The sequence below is a fragment of the Gouania willdenowi genome, chromosome 1 (assembly GCF_900634775.1).
Source record: "Gouania willdenowi chromosome 1, fGouWil2.1, whole genome shotgun sequence".
In the NCBI taxonomy this organism is placed as follows: Eukaryota; Metazoa; Chordata; class Actinopteri; order Blenniiformes; family Gobiesocidae; genus Gouania; species Gouania willdenowi.
This window is the reverse complement of record NC_041044.1, coordinates 43,345,421-43,369,761: the sequence shown is the minus strand read 5'-3', so window position 1 is coordinate 43,369,761 and position 24,341 is coordinate 43,345,421. Positions and strand designations below refer to the sequence as shown.

General features: G+C 39.1%; 1 protein-coding gene across 5 annotated transcripts in view; it reads right to left on the bottom strand.

Moving 5' to 3' along the window:
- LOC114476590 (axin-2-like) overlaps positions 1–24,341 on the bottom strand; it is a 111,097-nt gene that overhangs the window by 70,262 nt on the left and 16,494 nt on the right. The window contains exons 2-5 of one of the 5 annotated variants that reach the window (XM_028468424.1): positions 24,170–24,310; positions 5,452–5,645; positions 4,899–5,114; positions 3,253–3,304 (exon numbers count right to left, since the gene is read on the bottom strand). The exons of 1 other annotated variant lie outside the window; for it this stretch is intronic. The gene's annotated coding sequence lies outside the window, so the exon portion shown is untranslated. The remainder of the gene's footprint in view (positions 1–3,252; positions 3,305–4,898; positions 5,115–5,451; positions 5,646–24,169; positions 24,311–24,341) is intronic. 3 more of the 5 variants (XM_028468591.1, XM_028468505.1, XM_028468676.1) reach the window with 3 other exon arrangements.

The window sequence follows — 24,341 nt, the reverse complement described above, 5'->3', positions numbered from 1 at the left end:
AGCTAACCCAAAACATGTGGAAATGGTCGCGACGTGCTAAGCTAACCCAAACATGTGGAACTGGTTGCTACGTGCAAGCTAACCCAACATGTGGAACCCTGATCACGCATGCTAAGCTAACCCCAAACATGTGGAACTGGTCACTACATGCTAAGCTAACCAAACATGTATGATGAAAGACTACACATAAACTATAAAGTATAAAGTACTCTAATAGATGAGAATATATGTAAATCTAATTCACTTTATTTGTAGCGATAGATGATATTCGGTTGACATTGATACGGTTTGTCCACCGACATTTATTTTTTGTATCAGATTTCTTATTTTGCAAAGATGACTTAATGTGGTAATTTCACGGAGGTATATCATATACCATGTGTTTTCATCAAGCTCTACAGAAGCATGATGACAAGCCATGATTTGATTCATGTGTGTTGGAGCAGGGACAGTGGGACACATCTAAAAGTCTCAGGAATTCGGCCCTCGGGGACTGGAGTTGCCCACCCTGCTATATACTGTATATAAATGCCTGTCAATGTGTTTATCGGTATCAGTTCATATCAGAATTTAACAATTGGACAATAGCAGCGTCGTAGATATTGGCAAAAAAAGCTAATATTGAACATTTCTTCTAAAAATACGCCTTGGATTTAAGTCCAAATGTATTTATCAAACCGATTACATACTAATAAATCCTATCAGTTCATCTTTGGTTTGTGTCGTATTCGTGGTTGGATATGAACAGAATCCCACTCCATTTAATCTGGGTTCGTTTCGACGCTGCAAATTACAAAAATCTACAAGACATGTCCACCAGTGTTTGGTCCTTTTGTTAGAAACCCGTGCGCTTGTCTGACAGAGTCATCTGGCAGATGGAGGTTGTGAAACCATGTTGCAATGATGAGCTGAAGAGCAATTCAAGTGTCAGTTCGTCTCCCCAGTGAAAAGCAGACGGGCTAGTTGGAGGCTTGGAGGCAAGAATAGCATGAGAGGGTTGACCTCTGACCCTTTGAAGCAAAATGTCTACATCAGAAGCACCAAATTATCCATTCAAATGCCTGGAAACGATCTTTGGACAATGACACATCAATCAAAGCTCCCCCCCAAGCCGGGGGTGGGTGTTTATATAAACGCTGTCCATCTGGGGGAGAGATCTCACTAACCGTTGCATCTTAGTTTCTTTTCCCTGTAGCGAGATATAGAAGAAAGAAGGAAGTTCAATGAAGAACTTAAAACTCTCTCTCTCGTCTTGTCTTTCTCTCCTCAAATCCCAGCGTGAATGTGTCGGCGAGCTCGTGGTTTGCACCCAGATGAAAAGTAAAAGGCCATCTCTTTGAAATCCTCCTCAAAATCAAAATTACCATTTCATTTCAACCCCTGCCAGCAAACGGAGAAGCGGGGCCACTGCTAACTGCTCTGGGCATATTGTTATTTATTGTGTGTAAACTTTGGAGGAACGTTGTTGCCTGGGAAAATGTGTTGCGTGGGTGGTGGAAGCGAGCAGTTTGGAGCAACCACAAAGGGAGAGATCAGGCCTATTTTCTCTGTAGGAGGAACACATAAAAGTGAAAATAATGCCCATTATCAGAGAAAAACAACAGCGAGTTTCTGAGCTTATTGTTGATGCTGCTGCTGAAGCTAAAGCACTATCCATTTGACCCTGTTTAGGTTACTGCATTAGCTTTATATACACGTTTAATTAGTGTGCTCTGGGATAAGTGGGGTCATTATCTGTGTTGGAACTAACAGCTTTTTCCACGGTGGTCACATTAACTCTGTCGTGTTGTTTTATTTACTTGACTTTATTTACCTCTGCGCTGCAAGGAGAAGCATCACCTTCGACATACAGTTACCATAACTTCTTCCACTATAGGCTCATGATACGTTTTTCAATCAAAACTCAAGCTCCAAAGAACACAACAATGCAAATTCTAGAAAAACATACAAATTACAGAAAAATACCCAAAAGGAAAATGAAAAATATGCAAAACCGCTATTAAAAAAAGAGCAAATATACGCAAAATTACTCCAAAAACACAAAACAACAACAAAAACACAGAGAATGACAGAAAAATATCCAAGACGACTACAAAAATACATAAAATGACAAAAACACACAAAAAGACTAAAAAGTATGCAACAAAAATACACAGAATGACAAAATTGAAAGAAAAGAAAAGTTGAAGAGTTGTTGACAAAGTAACGCAAAACTCCTTCTGAGATCAAACGCTGTGTTATGTTAAGATCAAAGAGAAGGGCCTGTTTGAGTTCATCTGGTCTCTCATGTTAACTGGTGACTGAGTCTGAGGACACGAAGCAAGTTTCACAGCACGAGTTCAAACTAAAAATAAATGAGCAAAATAAAAATAACGTGCAAAATGAAAATAATGTGCAAAATAAAGATAAAATAAAATTAAAAAAAGGTGTCACAGGATGAGGAGAATAAAACTATTGTTGAATAATGGCACAAGAATGTGAATGTAAGCAGGAGAAACACCACATGGATGTTGTCTGTGAGAAAGTCAATGCTGTGGGGAAAACAAGAAGAACAGCGTGCACTGCCATGTTAGCACACATTTTCACACACGTAAACGAAATCAAGTTGAAAGTGTAATTTAGTCACTTTTGAATGTTATCAAGCCCCAGGATAAAAAAAAAAAGATTTAATCCTTTTTGTTTGACAACATTCTCTCACATTTTATGCCACACCACAATCTTCACTTCTTATTTGCTGCTACATCATGCTTTAATTTGGAGGAGAAAGGATCTTTTTTTTTATCGTATATCTGTGCAATATTAGTTGGTTTACCAAAGAAGGAAATGTCCACCATTTTCAGAATATTCTTGTCTCAATGAATGTCTATTATTTTAATATATATTTACAGTAAAATAATACTACATACACAAGGATTAAATTCTTATTTCTTAATTTTAAATGAATGTATGTTGTTGTTATGGGTGCAAGGACATTTCTTTTTTAAATCCACTCATCGACATTCTTTAATCCGTGCCGTTCTGTAACAGTGACTTCATCTTCATCACTCAGAGGGAAATCCAATGTGGAAGGAGGTGAAAACCAAGCCAAGTGTTGCACATATATTTGGACAACGAGGGCTTGTTCATTTGTTTAAGCTATCCAACTTCTTTCAGTCCTTCAGGAGAATTTGTTTTCTCTGGCTGCAGAACCTCTACTGGTGAGTGTTTGACTAAAGCCAAGGTGGTTTGTTTCCTGTGTTTTAAAATATTTACCTCAGCCGGTTCGTCTGCATCTGCCAAGTCTTCCTGAGTCTCGCATCGAGTCCTTGAAAAAGCCAAAAGAGGAAAAATAGTCACAGAAGATGAAAGGCTTGGCAGACAAAAGATGCATTTCCTCTGAAATAAGAACTTTCCCACAGAACTAAAAGCATTCACATGGAACTTAAAACTTTCCCTGGACTAAAACCTTTTTCACTGAACTAAGAACTTATCCCTTGAACTAAGCACTTACCCCAAGAACAAAAAAAAAATCCTCCAGAACAAAGAACTTTCCTCTAGAACTAAGAACTTTCCCCAAACTAAGAACTTTTCCCCAACTAAGAACTTTTCCCAAAACTAACACTTTCCCCTAGAACTAAGAAAGATTCTATAAAATCTACCCCAAGAACCATAAAATTTTCCCTGGAACTTATAATGATCTCCTAAATCTAGGAACTTTCCCCCTGGAACTAAGACATTTTCCATAGAACTTACCCCAGTAACTATAGAATCTTCCTGGAACCAAAAACTTTCCCCTGGAACTAAGAAATGTTCCCTAGAACCTAACCCAAGAACTATAGATTGCTCCCCTGAAACTAGGAACTTTTCCCTGGAACTTAGTAAGGGAGGCTGCTACTTTCTCCACCATTAAGGCTAAACTCAAAACCTACTTATTTGCTAAAGTCGTATAATAGCGTTAACCTAGACACTAGGGACAAAACCCTTAACCTAAAGATAGGAACTAAAAACTAAGATTATATAGTAGAACACCATCATTATATTCAAACACCATCCACCATCTACACATAGCTCTAATGGGCTGCAATGGGATGATGTCCAGTCAGACACAGTTGTGTTGGGTTGTAGACAACCCCCCACTTCTGTCCCTCGTTGCATAACTCATCATACTGCTCACACTGCTTCACACCATTTACACTGATGTCCACCCCATATATCATTACGTGTGACCAGTACAAGACGAACCTCTTCTGTAGTGGTAGCATTTCAGATCATGGAGGATGCCGCAAGACGTTTAATGTTAACCTAACCACTAGGAACAAGTGAATCAGTGTATAATGTTTTTCTCCTCGCCCTCCAAGGGCTCTCTTTTCTGTTTCAGGTGTCTTGATGCTGGAGCTGATTAACTATCCTTCTATCCTATTCTGTTTGTCCATGTGGATCTTGTTGGGTTCTGTCTTTTTTACTATGGACTTTATATTTTGTTAAGCGCTTTCAGATGACTTTGTTGTAATTTGCGTTATATAAATAAAGTTGAGTTGAATTAAAAACTTTTCCCCTGGAACTAATACATTTCCCACAGAACCTACCTCAAGAACTATAGACTTTATCCTGGAACTTAGAAATGCTACCCAGAACCCAGAACTAAGAAGTTCTCCCTGGGACTACAGAATCTGTATTTCGACTGTGGGAACCATTGTTGCTAATAAAATGTGAAAATGCAGACATGGAGCCTGTTTGGTTCCGGGTTGATAGCTACCATGAACTACTAAGTTCTGGGACATTTTGGTGGAAAAGCGGTTCTAGAGGGAAACAAAGGGAGAACAGGAAGCAAACAAATTGCGTCAAAGAAACAAAAGCCTTAAAAAAAAGGCAGATGGGAACAAAAGGGAATCAGTTGCACAACAAGCGGATCATCTTACAGGAAGCACACGCTCTGATACTTCAGCCGCTGACCTCTCAGATACAGCAGTGATGTGTGTGTGGGGGGGGGGGGGGGGTGGGGGTGGCATCTGCACGGCTTGTCCCCGACTACAGGCCATGTGTAGCACCTGGACTCAGGCCAGCGCCTGTCGCCCCTTTGTGGTGGTCAGAGTGGCCGGTTGGGGTCTGCCTTTGATCCCGGGCCAACTATTCATCTGTAAAGGAAGAGGAAGAGCAAAAAAAGGAGAGAAGATAAACAGAAAGAGGGAGGGGGTGGGGTTGGAGAGAAAAGTCAACCTCTGCTGCCAATTATTGGAAAAACATCAAGGTCTTCTACTGTGTGTGAAGAGAAAAAGGGAAAAGAGGGAAGCGGGTGGGGGTGGGGGGATCAGTGTTTGATGGTCTGACTCAGTCTTAGTTGGAGGATTTAGGCGACTCCACGGAGCTGATTACAGGTGGACGGACATTTTTGCCTGGACGCTCCGACACGTCTTTATTTCATTGTTTTCTTTTTTTTTTTTCCATATGCCTTATTTTTATTTCTTTATTTACCTTCTCCAGTGTTTCCCTCGCTCTCTCGTTCCCTCCCACTGTGTTGATTGCCTCCTTATCTCTGCCCGTCTTCCCCTTTCCAAACTTGAGCCGTGTAGTTCACAAGGACAAATAAAGGTCATTCCACTTCCCACGTTTTCAGCATTTTCTTTGTCTGTCCATCTGTCTCTCTCCTTTGTTTTATCCCTGTTCAACTTGAGACACACACACACACACGACAGAATCCAGTGACATGTGGTACGGCTCTGACTTCTTTTATAATCAGATTTACACATTTGAGTTCCAAAAATGTAAAAACAAAAAATAAAAATAAAAACAAATTATAAGGAAATTGAATGTATGGTGTTAATTGCTGCTGCTTGTTTAGAGCGCTGTTAGTCAAATCAAGCATTTATTAGGAAGAAAACGCAATTTAAAAAATACCAAATCAACTCCTTTGTTCTTTGTGTCTGTGGTTTATATTTGTTAATGTGTGATTAATCTGTGGAGCAAAGAGAAATCAGATTTAGTAAAGCGCAACATGTGGTATTTACCTATTTTTTATTGTGATTTGAACGCAACCATCCCCAAACAGCTGCAATCTATCAATGCTGTGTTATATGAAGATTCTCTTAAGTGTAAGTCCACCTAAATATACATATGATTATGTATGAATTAATGTAGTTTATTGATCCCAGTCGCATTCTTCATGTTTTAGCTGTAAAATGTCAGACTGCCCTTTATGGGTTAAATGCCAGCTACTGCAAATGAATTGTGGCATTGGCTGAGATTAGATCAGTGACATCACTCACTGTCACTGTTGGCCCCGCCCCTCTCATAAAAGCTGGGAGGAGGGACTGGGGCTGCATACGAATATTCCCTCTTATCTCCTTTCCTGTCCACTTTTCTTAACCCAGTGGATGACGTCACAGGGTTAAGTTAAGGTGTTAGGAGACTTCCTAAAGGAGTTAGAGAAAGGACATCACGTTGTTTTGACAATCAGACACACTTCCACTAGGTGACGCAATAATCAGATGGCGGTGAAGGCTAGTGACGTCTGCCGTGGTGAAAAACTACAAATTTCTGAAAATAGACTTAAATTTACAACATATAGCATTTTTAACACTTTCCTCTGTGCCTCTAACCACTGATATAATCTCACATATCACAAGGTTTGAATGTAAATCAAAGGAAAAGAGGTTACCAGGCTATGAGGAATCAAAGTGAAACTAAAAGAACGTCACATTGAGAATTGTTGCTCACACTCACCTTCTACTCACTAACAACAATAATTCAGAATAAGTATGATTTTGTGAAATTGTTACATTTATGCAAGATATCGGCCAACATAACTTTGTAGACATACAAATGTAGAACCACACAAAGCATTCCTAGGTTAATGAATTATGTTGAATAAAACATAATGTGGATAAAAATGTCTCAGATTCCTTTTTCTTGAACCACAGAGTGTCTGTTTTATGTCAGTTATAATCTGATAATATGGCTGCATATCATAACATATGGAATTTAGATTATTTAAAGATGTTCACGGCATATTATTGCATTGAAAACTAGGGGTGTGTAATGCCTGGCATCTGGCAATACGATTCGTATCCCGATACATAGGTCACGATGCGGTACAATACGATATATCTTGATATTAAAGTATAAGGCGATTATTGCAATTTTTTAATATATATGACTTAAGAAACAACTAATCTGTAAATGTGTACACCTTTAGGAGAACATTATGTATGAAATATATTTTATTAGCATATTTTACACTCAAAACATTGGCTTTAACATGTCATGTGCCACCAACTTCAAATAAAAAAAAATAACAGTTTATGTCTATAACAACAAATAAATGCATAAAGTTAGTAAAGTAGTCCCTCGCTATATCACGGTTCACCTTCCGCGGTCTCTGTGTTTTGCGGATTTTTTTACAGTGCAATTTTGGATGCATTTTCTTACAGCGTATGAATGTGTATTGTGTTCAGCGTTCTGATTGGCTAATGCTGCGTTCACCCACCAGCGACACATCTAACTCGGTGAGTTTCACTTCCTCCTGAAGCGAGGAGCTGTGCTCCTTTTTCTCCTCTCACAAACATAATCCACCAGTGAAAAAAGCCGGTGTGATTAGCAGCTAATGCTATGCTAGCTCAGTGCTACAGAGAGAGCTTTTACATGCTACTACCACCTCCTCGCTGATTCTCCTCCACACCTAATCCTTCCTAGTCCGGTCCTGGTTATAAAGGGCGTGTCCTACTGCTCCAGGTGGTCACACACAGCTTCTACTCCATGGTTGATGGGTGAACAGACTGGTGTCCGTGTTGACGTGACGTCATCACCAACAAAGACTATGAATGCATTCGGCATCAATGACTGATCACTAGTGTGACTCTGAAGTGCTGCATGTTTGAAAACAGGTTTATGTTTTAAAATCTACGAAGGTTTGAACTTTGAGTGTTTAAACAAGAGTGAAATGTGAATTCCTGTCTGAGAATAGTGTATAAAGTGTGTGGTGAGGGGTTTTACAGCCTTAAAACATGTATAATAATTGTTAAAAATAAAGCTGACTACTTTACAGATTTCGCCTATTGCGGGTTATTTTTAGAACGTAACCCCCATGATAAACGAGGGACTACTGTACTTTCTTTTTCGATTTTATTGAAAAAAACACAAGCTGGTCAACACGCCCAGGTTTCACAGCACTTCTTTGTGCAGTTACAATGTCTCCTGCAGTGGAAAAGACTTTCCTGGTTAAATAAAGGTTAACATTTTTTTTATGTTATGGCGTAATATCACCATATAACATGATCTCCGTCCCTCGTTGGTCATTGTGAGTTTCCGTAAGCGCTCTGGTGTGCATGTCCCTTTAAATGTGGGAATTGTGGGTCAGCATTATCTGGTCTCCTTTGGTAAAGGATGCATCAGTGTTTCCTAGGCTAAAGGAAGATATAAAGGAAGTACTGAGCCTCCTTTCCTTAACTTCAAGAGAATTGGAACACTCCTAATCATGGCCTGCACTTAAACACTTCCGGGGGTTAAGGAACAGTGGATAGGAAAGGAGATAGGAGGGACTATTCAGATACAGCCCACGTTTCCTCCTCTCACAGCCCTCAATGAGCACAACAAACAGGAAGTGAACCAAAGGTGACGTAGAAGCTGCAGCGCGTTAAAGAAAACGACGAACAGCTCGTTGTTGGACGAGACATTAGCACGTTTGCATTCAAAACACAAATAACTGGTTTCCTTTGCAATCTTACAGACAAACCAGTTTATTTCTTTGAGTCCAAGCAAACAATACAGACCAGGTGTGTATAAAACAATAAATACCTAAACACTTATGTTTATTACTTGAAGACGCGTCATTTCCAAGCTTTCACAGAACAAGAATGTTCCCTCGCCTTGTAGTCTGTGCTGACAATGGTAAGAGCTGACTAACTTCACAACCCAATTAAGCTGGGCCTTGCTTTAAGTGTAATAAAATGGCGTCTACAGCCAAAAATTACCCTGTTTCAATAAATTACAAGAAAATATGGTTATTTATTGAGCAATAATACTGATAGTTTGTGGTGAACTGGTCCCAAAAAATAGCCTAATAAAAACTAGGAACTTTTTTGATTATTTTTAAATGAATTTTTAAATCTTTCTGAGTACCCCCTGCAATGTGCTCATGTACCCCTAGGGGTACATGTACCCCTGTTTGGGAACCAGTGCACTAAATCATCACTCAAAGAAGACAAAGCCCTGCTGCCATGAATAAAATATGATCATAAATGTATTTATATCTGATAATAATAATAAAGTGGGTGATGTCACTGATAGATAATGGGTGTAAATGCTTTGTAAATAATGAATAATTATAATAATTAGCTGTTAAAAACAAACATGGACACAGTCTCCTCTGGGGGATGAGAAACGTGTTCAGATATGCATGTTCTCCTCCTATGGTTAGACGTTTGTCCTTGTGGACAAAGAGACGAACAGACAATCGTAGAAATCATTGATCACCAAGGACGAGCCTCTATCTCTGTCTCTATCTCTGTTCTCACTGCTTTTATCCATGTTTTTCTCTCCGTCTCCAGGGACAGACGTGTGGAAAAAACCCGACATTAAAACGTCCCGCAGCCCTTTAAACACTCGTCATTTGTCCTTTGTGTGAATCATTGCAGGTGTTGCTATAGAGACGGTGCTTTTTTATCTGCTTGTTATGTTTTTTAACGACTCTTTCTTCACAAAGTTTACTGGTGAGAAAGTAAAAAAACACACAAAAAAACCCAGTCAATTATGGGAAAGAAAACATTTAAACACATGGAAGTACGAGCGACGTGTCGACCAATCAGAGGCTCTGTCCTCCAATCAGATCAAAGCACAGTGTTTTACGCTAACATGCGGTCAATAAAGGTCATTCATTATTCAAGTAATTAATTCAATGTTAATATTTGTCCACTGATCTATTTCTTTTACACATAATTCCAACAATGTAAAATTGTATTTAAGAATAAGATAAAATAAAATAATATGAAATAAATAGATAAAACAAAATAAAATAACCCAGCAACCCTGAAAAAGGAGCAAGTGGGTCCGAAAATGGATAGAATAAAGATAGATAAATAAATAAATCAATAAAAATAACCCCACAAACCTGAAAAAAGGGGGTCAGAAAATGTATTAAAAAATAAAAAAATAAGTAAGATTAAAATTAAAATAACTAGGCACCAGCAGACCCTCATAACCTGAAAAAAGAAGTGTGTCAGAAAATGGATAGATTGATGAATAATAATAATACTTTGATAATCATTATTAAATCTAATATATGAATCAATAAAATTGCACAATTTTCACATTTCCTGTTGAAATTCAAGGACAATACTGGCAGTGAGGACAAACTTTAGATCAAACAATCTCTAGCTTAGCAAAATGTTTTTCAGATACCTGAACTTTCTATAATCTAGATGCATTGTTCCCAACCTGTGGTCACAGCTTTCCCTGGGGACGCAAGGCCTCACCTGATCCCCCGTAACACCATGGTAACAGACCACGAGTTGACTACAACTACATCATATGGTCATATTTACTCACACGTACAAACATACATAGACATGAAAGCATGAATGGATAGTGATACACAACATTAGCGTGCTGTGTAAATGGCCTGTGTCCAATGTGTCCGTGTCCCTCCTCCTTTTGCTCTAGCGTGTGTCGTTGTCTTTGTGGTCATGTATACATTGATGTCCACTGAGAGCGAGAATCATGTACATGCCATAATTACCATCTATAGCTGGCCCTGAGCCAAGAGTAGTGATGGAGGAGAAGACTCAGGACTGTACAGCCACAGGCTAAATAGTGTGTGTGTGTGTGTGTGTGTCTGCAGAACACACTACAACACACACAGCAGCAGCGTTGGTCGGAGCCGTTTCTAGTAGGGCTGGGCATTATGGACCAAAACAATATTAATCTGGATAACTTTATATAAAATAAAGTCATACCAGAAAGACAATTCAAGGTTACATTTCCTGATGAAAAACAACTGCACAATATGTGACACTTTTGGCCTTTTCTTTTGTAAGGGACAGCACGTGTGAGTGAGTTCTGCAGTGTGGCTTGTTTAGGGAAAGGTCTAGGTTAGTAATCACATTTACCCACCAAACTGAGCTTTTAAGGCTGTTCTGAGAAGTAGCAAAAGCAACAGCTCCTAAAACAAGTAGTTTAAAACAAAACAAGCTATAAACAAGAAGACATAGTCGACCCGCCAAAAATTAAAATTGTAACAAGGGCAATAACTCCGGAAAAATGTATTGTGCGCTTCTCATTTTCAAACTCCATCAAGGTATTGATACCCTGAGGCCATACACCAAATTTGTTTATCCTATCTTAAACAGTGTCTGAGGAAAGCTGTCCCCTTTAACTCGGACGGACGGACCTATAACCCATACTCTCCTTCCACACTTTGTGGTGGGAGATGAAAAATACCACTATACAAAAAGTCTGCTAGCTTCTTGCTAACGTCTATGAGAAAACCCATATATATGCTCATGCTAACATTTACCGCGATCTCATTTCTATAACACAGCGTTTATGCTTAACTTTCACAAACAGTCTTAGGAGTGTTATCAAACAGTTCACTTAAACAGACTCACAACCATATGTCTTCTCAAGCCGAAAATACAAGAACTTAGTAGTTTCAAGATGGTGACTTCCGACTACTACGGCAACAGTGTTAGATCAAAACACACAAACTCACTCAGAGTAAAGAAAAACGGAACAAGGGCAATGACTTGGGATGTAACGATTAATCGTAAGGCAGTTAAAAATCGATTCATAGGTATCACGGTTCACATCAATACTGTGAAAATTGAATCGCAGTACTTTTTTTAAACAGCAGAGGGTGCTATCCAGAAGTGTTGGCGGCGGGCGGAATCTGCTAATACTTTCTTTCTGGCCGCCTTCTACTCTTAAACATGTTCATAAATGATTCCTTACCCCTATAGCACCGAAAGAACATCTGTAATATTACGTGAATATCTGTAAAAGTCATGTTTTTCTATTAGCTCTGTCTGCTAGCGCATAGCATCTATTCTTCACTGCTAGATTAGCTGCATGCCAACCGACCACTGGGTTACTAGCGCCCTCTGCTGGTCCAAACAAATATCTGACCTAAATACAGTGCAATGACGGGTTTTTTTAAAAGTTCAATTGTTAAAGCACAAAATACATTTTCAGTTGCACTTTTAAAAAGAAAAAGAACTATTATGCAGTTTTGCATTGTTTACTATAGAACCAGAATTTAAATGAATAGACTTCTTCTTCATTTGTATTATTCCTTTATTTATTTCATTCAAGATTTATTTTTAGTTCAATTGCATTGTTTTGAATAGTTTATCATGGGATTCTTTTGACAATGAAAAATAAAATAAAAATAATACAGTATTTTTTTCCCCCCAAAAAATAAAGGAAAATTTTTCAGTCATCTTTTGTCTACAGTCACATTTTGTAAAATAAATCGTGAGAGAATCGTATCGTGAACCCAGTATCTTGAATCGAATCGTATCGGGAGTTGAGTGAATCGTTACATCCCTAGCATTGACTCAGGAAAAAATAATTGCGCACTTCTCATTTTCAAACTCCATCAAGGTATTGATACCCTGAAGCCACACGCTGGATTTGGTTATCCTATCTTAAACAGTTTTTGAGAAAAGTTGTCCCCTTTAACATGGACGGACGGACAGACGGAGCCCAACCCTATATCCCCCTTCCACTTTGTGGTGGGGGATAACAATATATATATCGATATAGGCAATATTGTAATTTTCTACATTACCAAAATAGAGAACTTGATATATTTTTAATCTCGATATATCACCCAGCTCTAGTTTCTTGCTGTACGCACAGATGCATTGACGGATCCTCTTAAACTACAACATACATAAATCACAAACTAATAAAGATGTTAATACACAGAATATTAACTTCCACTTCTAACATCTCATAATAGCAGCAGTGAAAACACACCATTGGATAAACAGGTCAAAATAAACCTCATGTATAATCCTAGAACACTATCGCTAAAATTAGTAACACCATCACTACCGCCAGGTAATTTTTACATTCTGCTGGCAATGCATCATGGGACGGTTGAGTATGACTAGTGTTTCCACCGTGCATACTTAAAAAATGTCTCCATATAGTATAAATCCTGGTATTTCTCATGTACTCAATGTTTTCATACTACCTAATGTGAATGCACGACATACTAATTATGACGTTAAACTTAGTACGAGTAGTACGTTAGTATGAGTAGTACATTAGTATGAGTAGTACGTTAATATGAGTACTATGTTAATCTGAGTAGTATGTTAGTATGAGTACTATGTTAATATGAGTAGTATGTTAGTATGAGTACTACGCTAGTATGTGTACTATGTTAATATGAGTAGCATGTTAGTATGAGTACTATGTTAATATGAGTAGTATGTTAGTATGAGTACTACGCTAGTAGGAGTACTATGTTAATATGAGTAGTATGTTAGTATGAGTACTACGCTATTATGAGTACTATGTTAATATGAGTAGCATGTTAGTATGAGTAGTATGTTAGTATGAGTACTATGTTAGTATGAGTAGTATGTTAGTATGAGTACTATGTTAGTATGAGTACTATGTTAGTATGAGTACTATGTTAATATGAGTAGTATGTTAGTATGAGTACTACGCTAGTATGTGTACTATGTTAATATGAGTAGCATGTTAGTATGAGTACTATGTTAATATGAGTAGTATGTTAGTATGAGTACTACGCTAGTATGAGTACTATGTTAATATGAGTAGTATGTTAGTATGAGTACTACGCTATTATGAGTACTATGTTAATATGAGTAGCATGTTAGTATGAGTAGTATGTTAGTATGAGTACTATGTTAGTATGAGTAGTATGTTAGTATGAGTACTATGTTAGTATGAGTAGTATGTTACTATGAGTAGCATGTTAATATGAGTAGAACGTTAGTATGAGTACTATGTTGTTAGTATGATATTTACAACACAGCCACAGAGAAGAACGTTGGATACTTGATGAAGACGTGGGAGTGTTTAGTGCACTGAGCAAACATTGACTAAGTATGCACACGTGAGCACGCGGCCTATAATGCACACACCTCGTGTAAGAGGATAAAACACCCTCCAAAAAAAAAAGAAGAAAGAAACCCAAAGACTTTCTTCAAAGCGAGTGAGAGGATGTCAGAGATTTTTTGTGAAGATGAAAGCGAGGGATGTTCTCTCATTTCGACTCATCTCTTCCTCTTTTCAGAATCCTTGAAGTATCATCCATGTTTCTATGACGAAGAGAGCAAAAGCAGGCGGGTGAGGGGGGGTTTAGGGGGTAAAAGTTGTTTACGTCCCACACTGTGTTATGAAGCCTGTCACTTCTCATTTTCTACAAGGGACGTCCAACTGAAAGACTTCAGTCAACTCTCTCCAAGCCTGTGTTTGCTGAGGTAATTACGAAAGTGACAGCCTCAAATCCTCTGTCACACGCACACACAGATGAACACACACATACACACACACACACAAAGATGAGCACACACACACACACACACACACAGATGAACACACAGATACACACACACAAAGATGAGCACACACACACACAGATGAACACACACATACACACACAAAGATGAGCACACACAGATGAACACACCCATACACACACACACACACACACACACACACACACACACACACACACACACACACACACACACACACACAGATGAACACACAAATACACACACACACACAAAGATGAGCACACACAAACACACACACACACACAAAGATGAGCGCACACACACACACACACACACAGATGAGCACACACATACACACACACACACAAAGATGAACACACACACACACACAAAGATGAGCACACACAAACACACACACACAAAGATGAGCACACACACACACACACACACACACACACACACACACACACACAAACACACACAAAGATGAACACACACATACACACACACACACAAAGATGAGCACACACAAACACAAACACAAATATGAGCACACACACACACACACAAAGATGAGCACACATACACACACGCACACACACACACACACAAAGATGAGCACACACAAACACACCCACACAAAGATGAGCACACACATACACACCCACACAAAGATGAACACACACACACACAAAGATGAGCACACACACGCACACACACACGCGCACACACACACACACACACACACACACACACACACACACACACACACACACACACACACACACACACACACACAAAGATGAGCACACACAAACACACACACACAAAGATGAGCACACACATATACACCCACACAAAGATGAACACACACACACACAAAGATGAGCACACACAAACACAAACACAAATATGAGCACACACACACACACACAAAGATGAGCACACATACACACACGCACACACACACACACACAAAGATGAGCACACACATACACACACCCACACAAAGATGAGCACACACATACACACCCACACAAAGATGAACACACACACACACAAAGATGAGCACACACACGCACACACACACGCGCACACACACACACACACACACACACACACACACACACACACACACACACACACACACACACACACAAAGATGAGCACACACAAACACACACACACAAAGATGAGCACACACATATACACCCACACAAAGATGAACACACACACACACAAAGATGAGCACACACAAACACACACACACAAAAAGATGAGCACACACACACACACACACACAAAGATGAGCACAAGCACACACACACACACACACACACACATCATTTTTTAATTATTATTCATTTTTAATGAAAACAACACTATCTTAAACAACTGTATTTCTATACTTTCAATTTGTAAAATAAAAATCCTGTTCAACTAAAATGCACTAAATACTGTTTATTTCCACTTATTTACAAAAGGAGATTCTTTAAAATGTGTGTTATGACTCGTTCATTCATTCATTATGATTTATAGTTGTTTTTAAATAGTTTTCTACGCAAAATGTTGTAATCGTACAAAGGAGGGGGACTTGGATTCAGAAATACGAGAAAGGGGGTACCACTGCTCGACATTATCAGAGACACCACGTAGAAGCTGTTAATAAGTCAGTGATGCTCAACATGAGGCTCTTTATGTCTTAGTTTTAATTATTATTCCTCCAGAAAAACTTAAGAGACATTTTCAACCCATTTTTATCTTTTTCCTTTGTCCATTTTACAACTTCTTTTGTCAGATTTTTGCATCTTTTCAAAAAAGTTCTGACACTTTTTTCAGACTTCAGCTCTTTTTGTCAATAGATAAAAATTTTTTTCCTATTTTTGTCCATTTTTGCATCCAAATATGCTAACTTTGGCAAATAAATATTTCTTTTTTCCTATTTTTTGTCTATTTTTCCAAGTTCTTTATGACACTTTGATCCTTTTTTAGTCCTTTCTCTACATTTTTGGGCCACTTTTCATCCAAATAAGTTACCTGTTGCCATTAAATATCCCTTTTTTCCTATTTTTGCAAGTTCTTTGTGACACTTGTATTCAATTTTTGTCCTTTCTTAAAATTTTTTGGCCACTTTTCATCCAAATAAGCTAGAAATACCTATAAATGCCACTTTTTTTCTTATTTCCACCTCCATTTTGCCCTACTTTTTTGCCCTTTTTCACTATTGTTGGCCACGATTTGTCCTTTTTCCACTATTGTTTGGCACATTTTGCCCATTTAAGCTACCCTTTGCCATTATATACCACCTGCTTCCCCTTTATTTGCCCATTTTTTGCCAACTCTTGACTGTTTTTGGCCCATTTTAGTCCATTTTCCCTCATTTCTTGCCACTTTTGGGCCATTTTTGGCCACCTGTTGCCATATCTGCCTCCAGCGGACCAGACCGACCCACTTTGGGTGGATGGACTGTCCCCGTCTGGTAACTAGTGTTATTTTTTATCTCTATCATCCAAACAGGACACAGACAGCACATGAGCTCAATGGTGGATTTTACGGAAACGTCAACAAAGCCAACATGTTTTTTTTAAATCGGCTTTTCCAGTAACACTTGCGTGGGACGCGCACACAGATTCACAAATATTTCCACCTCCCATATCCACTTAGAGGTAATTGTAGGAACACCTTTGATCTTTTTTTCTCCTTTTTTCCATCAACGACACGTATTGCGAGTGCACATAATCCATGACAGTCACATTAATGTGATTTAGTGCTATCTCTGATCGGCAGAAGAAGAAAACAAACACAGCTCACAATAATTAATAAGTAACCGTGGTGATTAAAGGAAGAGGAGGAAGAGGAGGAGTTGGGAGGAGATGGCGTAGGCGGTGGCGTTGGTGTAACCTGGCAGCGAAACACACACCATGGTCACATGATCTTTGGAGGCGAAAAGTCAGGAGTGGAAGGTGTGTGTTAGTCATTAGGAATGTGCAATATTTTATCGTCTATGATTTATCGTCAAAAAACGTTCTCACCGGTAACATGTCATCCCACGATAAAACAATAAACAATAAAATCCTAATTACTGAGGGCCACTGGCCATTTGTCCCTCAATTTAGCCAAGAATTCCCCAGAAAACCTTGTTCCACGGACCAAAACTGCCCCTGTTTGTTGTCAACAACTTATTCTTCTCTGAAGTGGAACGCTGTTTACGTAAGCTCTGCTGTGGAGCCTCCACGGTGTGCATTGCCACCGCCGTCTGTGTGTGTGAGGTGCTCGTCTCAGCTACCTGAAGCTGCCATGCTGTGATACATCATGAACCACTACTTGGTAAAAACCAGACAACCATCCAACAAAGGGAACCGATGCATGTTCCTCCGTCAGATCCACCCAAAGTTCCACAAACACGGTGACAGAGATGAACCTGTAGCAACGATAATGAACTGGAAACTCAACTAAAGCAAACTATGCTAAGCTAACCTACCGACACACAGACTGGGCTAACGCTAACCACTCCATATAAGGAATAGACCAAGTAAAAAGATTAAAATAACACGTCTTACTGTCATAAAACCACAGAGAGCCACAGATTTGTTTATAGTCAGATTTAACACTTGTATGGAAGAATAAAAACTCAACATGTCACACATTGTGTGAAATAAATGTTAGCATAAATAATAATGTCACTATTCAATGTTTTTTAATTATATTTCACGTGTTCACAGACAAAGCTGGTCCCATTAAACTAATGTAACTATTGAGATTATTACACATAAATATAGTGAATGATTAAATCATCAGCTTGATCTGGTTTAATTATAAGAAAGCAGTTATTTATCAATCATAACTTTATGTAACTCATAAGATAAATGAAACAAGATTCATCAGCAGTAAAAACACAGATGCAGTTATTGGTGCTTTTTTTTTTTAAGTGAAGAAATAAATGAATCACATACAATAACACTAACAGAGTGATCCACGTGCACTAATATATTCCATAAAATATCAGCTCATGAACTCTTTTTAAATGTGTCTAGTGTTGATGTATTCAGATTTACAGTATTTGTGTTTGTAAGGAACCTGTTTACACTAAGTCGTATTTTTTTATTTATAGTTTTTATTTATGGTTATCGTGATAATACCAGAAATTATCGGGATCATTTATTTAGTCAATATCGCCCATCCCGAGTAGTCATCTGTTACTGTGACGTCTCTCAGCCTACACTTGGTTTTAGTTTGAATGATTCAAGTGTTTATTTCTTTACACAACAACTTTAAATGTGTAGCTGTTTGTCCATACAGTATATTTGTTTACATGTTATTTTTTCCAGCATCTCATTTGCTTGTAGGTGTTTTGATTACATTTTTAATTGAACAGCTGAGTCTTTTATTGAGTTGAAGTCACTGGAAATTGTAAACACAAAACTGATTGTAAAAACTGAGCATGAGCAAGGAAGAGAGGGGAAAGTCAGGCCACGCCCCCACGCTCTAAAATTGATTTTCCGCATAAATTGTGTCTTGTCAGCTTGGAAGACGGTAGAAAATGACTAAAAAACAAAAGGGCAGTTGATTTAAAGAGTTTTTAAAGCTGATAAGTGAAGCTCAGCAGCACTGCTACAGTTAGCGTAGCAAGTAGCAGCACCCGTAGCGATGATTCTAGTGCAGAAGAACCTGCCTCCAACAGACAGAACACAGGAGAACTATCCAGAACTATCTCAGTTCAAAGCCAAAATGAGCTGCTGCTCTAGGTTTATGAAAAAAAAGGCAGGGATAAAAGTTGCGAAAATACAAAGTTCTCCTCTTTTGGACAAATAAAAGGTAAGCACACGTAGGCTTGGGCACCGAAAACCGGTTCCAACTAGGAAGCGGTTCCTAACATCCGGTTCCAGGACCGTTACGATGATGTTTGCATTTTGATTCTTTTTTTCGATTCCTAAATGCCGGCACTAGTTTGTTTCCACGGCTTGCTCTGTTTGTTTACACAAAGTTTGTATAAGATGCGTTCAGAACGCGACTGGTGTGTGTGTGTGTGCGTGCGAGCGAGCGCTACGGTTTCAGTGTAGACCACGGAGCGAAAGGGAGATATGAATCTAATGAAGTAAAAAGTAAGTAAAACTCCGGAAAAACAATAACCAGGAATAAACAGTTGTTCTCTGGTAAAGACAGTAGCTCTAACAACAGGTAAAATGATAAACTAGTTGTTTGCGTTCATGTGATATTATTGGCTCATTTAGTTAGCAAAAGGCCCTTTAAAAACTGTTTTATTCCGTTGTCTTCCTCTTACTGCGGGAACAACACGCGGCCTGTGTTCCTGGACCTGATGATTTATAAATTAAGCCTTGGTTATGGCTGTTTTCTATGATAGAACAGATACAGTTGCACCTTAGTCTTAGTTTTTGGCGTCTCTTCCCATTTCAATATGTTTATAATGTGTTTCTGAAAGCAGTGCTTTTAGTCACAAAGGTTGCCAACCCCTGGTAACAAGCTATGCTATGCTATGCTATGCTATGCTATGCTATGCTATGCTATGCTATGCTATGCTATGCTATGCTACAATTCTCTCAATCCAAACTCAAACAGATTGCAGCGTAGGTGATAGTTTTTATGAAAAGGGGCGGGGCTAACAGTGAGGTAAAAAGCCATTCTGGGCAACCGTGGCTCAGGTGGTAGTGGGTCGTCTTCTGATCGAGAGGTTGGGGGTTCGATCCCAGTACCTGACTATGTGTCGAAGTGTCCTTGGGCAAGACACTGAACCCTAAGTTGCTCCCAGTGGTCGACTAGTGCCTTGCATGGCAGTCCTGTCCCACTGGTGTGTGAATGTGAGAGTGTGAATGAGCTGATATGTAAAGTGCTTTGAGACTGTTTCAGTGGTGATAAAGCGCTATATAAAATCAAGTCCATTTACCATTTACCATTCTCAGCCAATAAAAAATGTGATTGTATAGTCAGGTTTCAGCCTATAGAGGGCAGTCACTCTCACATTTAGAACAAAATGCACCAAATTGTTAAAAGTTGGACAAAAATAAATCAACAGCGCTACTTCTTACCAAATAAATTAGCTTTTAGCAGAAATAAAACACTTTTTGGGGTTTAGTTATTCTTAAAAACGCATCTTTTGTTAGATTTTAACTGTATTTTTTTGGCGATGCAGAAAAATGGAGTCAAATATTTGTCAGTGGATGATGAGTTATCTCTGGTTCTCTATAAGCCGTTTACACATTCATTTCTCATTCCTTGAATGCAGTTTGTTTTGTGGCGTCAGCACTTTATAAATGCTGCTGCTGGAGCGACGCTTCTCCACCACGAGGAGGGAAATCTGCTAAATCCGCTAAACTGTGGAATGTGTTTTCCTGAAAAAAACCAGTTTGTTTGAAATATGAGAAATGATGAGGATTTAAAGTGAATGTTAGCATTAGGGAGGCAGGGAATCATCAGGATGCTTATCAGGTGGAATGGACTGGAGGCTTTTCCCCGCTATCAGCCTGAATCACAGACTTATTTCCTGCCCAGGCACAAACTGTAGTGATAGTGATGAACTGTGTGTATCACCTCTACTAATGCCTCTATACACATACTGTATCTGCTGTTAGCATGGCTAGCTTTAGCTTTAGCTCTGCTCTGTCACAGGAAGTGGACGACTTGCAGAAAAGGAGCTTCTATCTGAACTCACACCTTTTCAAACTGATGAAGAAGAACCCAGCTAGCGTAGCCTCCTAGGGTTCTCAACCTAAGGGTCAAGACCCCATTTGGGATTGCGAGACACTGGGAGGGGGTCACTAGATGCCCTCATTTTTGCCTATTTTTTACCATTTTTCTGCAACTACACCAAACTTTCCATATTTTAACCTATTTCCATCACTTTTTCTTGACATATTCTTCCTCCTTTTAATGCATTTTTGATACATTTCTCCCATTTCTGACACTTCTACATCAAATTTCAATGCCTATTCTGCACATTTTTTTCACTTTCAAGACATTTTCGGCACTTATAAACCTCTTTCCACCACTTTTGCACCTAATGTCACATACAGTATATTGACCCATAATTTATGCTTATATTTGCCAATTTAATTCTCCCAGCTGCCTCATTTCTCCAACTTTTATGTCAATATTGAAACTTTGAACCCTTTTTTCCACTTTTTCTGTCCGTTTTTGTCCGCTCTATTTGTAACTTTCAACTAAAGTAACCAATAAATTAAAGCATGTATAGGTACCCTGCTCATCGCTAAGCCACACCCCCAGATGACCCGTTGAAAAATAAATCCACATTTAACCACTAAGCAGAAAGGTCAGAGAAAAGCCTGTGTGTGTGTGTTTCTTATCTGTCTGAAAGCTCCTGTGAGGCTGTTTATCACTGAAGGACTAATCAATACTATTCTACTGCTCTGATAATCTGATCATGATATTAGGAGCTGCTGATGCCCAAGTTTCCTCCAAACTGACTCCTAGTTAACACCCTGAGGGAGAAAGGCAGTGACTGTCAATGTCCAAGCAACCAAACATCCAACCAAAAAACCAACCAACCATCCAACTGTCCAAGCTACCAAACTAACCAACCATCCCACCAAACACCCAGAGAGGGAAAGGCAGTGACTGGGTGTTTGTCAATGTCCAACCAAACAACAAACCAACCCTCAAACTGTCCAACCATCCAACCAAACACCCAGAGGGAGAAGCAGTGATTGTGTTTGTAACCATCCAACCAACCAGCCAACCATCAAACTATCCAAGGATCCAACCAAACACCCAGAGAGAGAGAGAGGCAGTGACTGAGTGTTTGTAACCGTTCAACCAAATATCCATCCAACCAACCACACATCAGACCATCTAACAAACCAACCATCCAACCAAACACCCACAGAGGGAGTGTCAGTGACTGGGTGTCAAACATCCAACCAACCCTCAAACTGTCCAACCAAATATCAAACTGTCTAACCATGGAACCATCAAAATGTTCAACCAAATACCCAATAAGGAAGTGTCAGTGCCTTAGTGTTTGTAACCATCCAACCAATCAACCAACCATCAAACTGTCCAACCAACCATTCATCCAACCAAACACGCAGAGAGGGAGTCAGTGACTGTTTGCCAATGTCCAACAAAACATCCAACTATCAAACTTTCCAACCAACCAACCATCCAACAAAAACACCCAAAGAGAGTGTCAGTGACTGTTTGTTAACATCCAACCGTTCACAATGTCCATCTATCCAGCCACCATCCCTTTATTCAACCATCCATCAGGTGACAGACTCAATGACCAAATGCATCTATCATTCCTTCTATCTGTCATCATCCATCCATCCATCCATCCATCCATCCATCCATCCAAAGAAATTAGCTTTCTTCTAAATCTAACACACTAATTTGACAAAATAAATACGGTAAATAAATAAATGTTAGTGAATGCTGTCCTTTTAAATAAAATGAATTAAATTAAATGTATGCATCCATCCGTTTGTCCATCCTCCATCCATCTGTCGCTGTCATTGACATTCTAAAAATATTTGTGTCCTTGTCCATGAGGAGCGGTTGTTCTGTGGGAGGCTGAGGTCACAGGATAAGACGAGCGAGCAGTCATTGATGAGGGCGGTTAGACTAATTAAAACGGTTCATGGAAAGGCTAAAAGCTCTGAATCAATATTACAAATCACTATGAAATCAAACCAGGGACAGTGAGTGGGAAGTGAAAGACAAAAGTGGAGGAGCTGGCAGGAAGTAGGTTCTCGCAGTCTAAAGCAGTGGTTCTCAACCATTTTAGCCTGCAACCCCCAAAATAAACGTTCCAGAAAGCGGGGACCCCCACTATAGCTGAAGGACCCCCACTGTCTGAACACAGACATGAACATTGAAGAACAGTCATGTGGACACAGGACCATCTATAAGGGGGAATAAAGGGGAGAGATTTTTGGGGGCCATCCATAAAGTCAGCAAAATGATGGTCCATTGTTCTATGAATCTGTGATAACCACATTTATTTATTCATCTGAATAGGAAATGTATTAATATTATTATTACTACATATAGTCATCTTAAAGATGTAAATCCTTATTTTAATCAGAAATAAAATGGGTTAAAAAAGATCAAATATGGCGGAAAAGGTGGTGAAATGCGATTTTAAAAACCACAGAAGTTGGTTAAAAGTTGCAAATTAGAGTGGACAAAAATGGACACAAAAAGTGGTAAAAAGGGTTAAAAGTGTCAATATTAGAACAATTAGTTTAAAATGGCAAATAATGGGCATGACAAATGGTTGATGTGGTTAAATTGGCAAAAATAAGCTTGAAAAGTAGTGAAAAGAGGTTAAAAATGACAATAATGGGTCAACATATGTGACATTAGGTGGAAAAGTGGTGGAGAGGGTTTATAAGTGCAGAAAAGGCATTGAAATATGATGGAGAAGTGTCAGAAATGGGAATAATGTAGCAAAAATATGGCAAGAAAAAGTGATGAAAATAGGTTAAAATATGGAATGTTTGGTGTAGTTACAGAAAAAGGATAAAAATAAGCAAAAATGGGCTCTTGAGGGCATCTTGTGACCCCGTCCCAAATGGGGTCCTAACACCAGGTTGAGAACCCCTGGTCTAAAGTACTGAGTATCTTAAACACATCCAACCATCATTTAATGAGTTCCTTTAAGGTTTGCTGATGAACAAATGGAAAAGAAACACTTCACACACTGAACATCTTTTGGTTTCTCTCACTGTTGATGGTAGATCCTCCTCTTCCTGTTCCCCGTCACCATCCGTGACAGTCCACCTGAAGGCCCTCGGCCCTGTGTGGACCCCGGACCCTTTGTTGACAGCTCCATCCCACAGCTGGACGAGGACGCCTGGCTTCTTACCCTGAAACAGAGAGAGAGAAACGGCCCCTGGA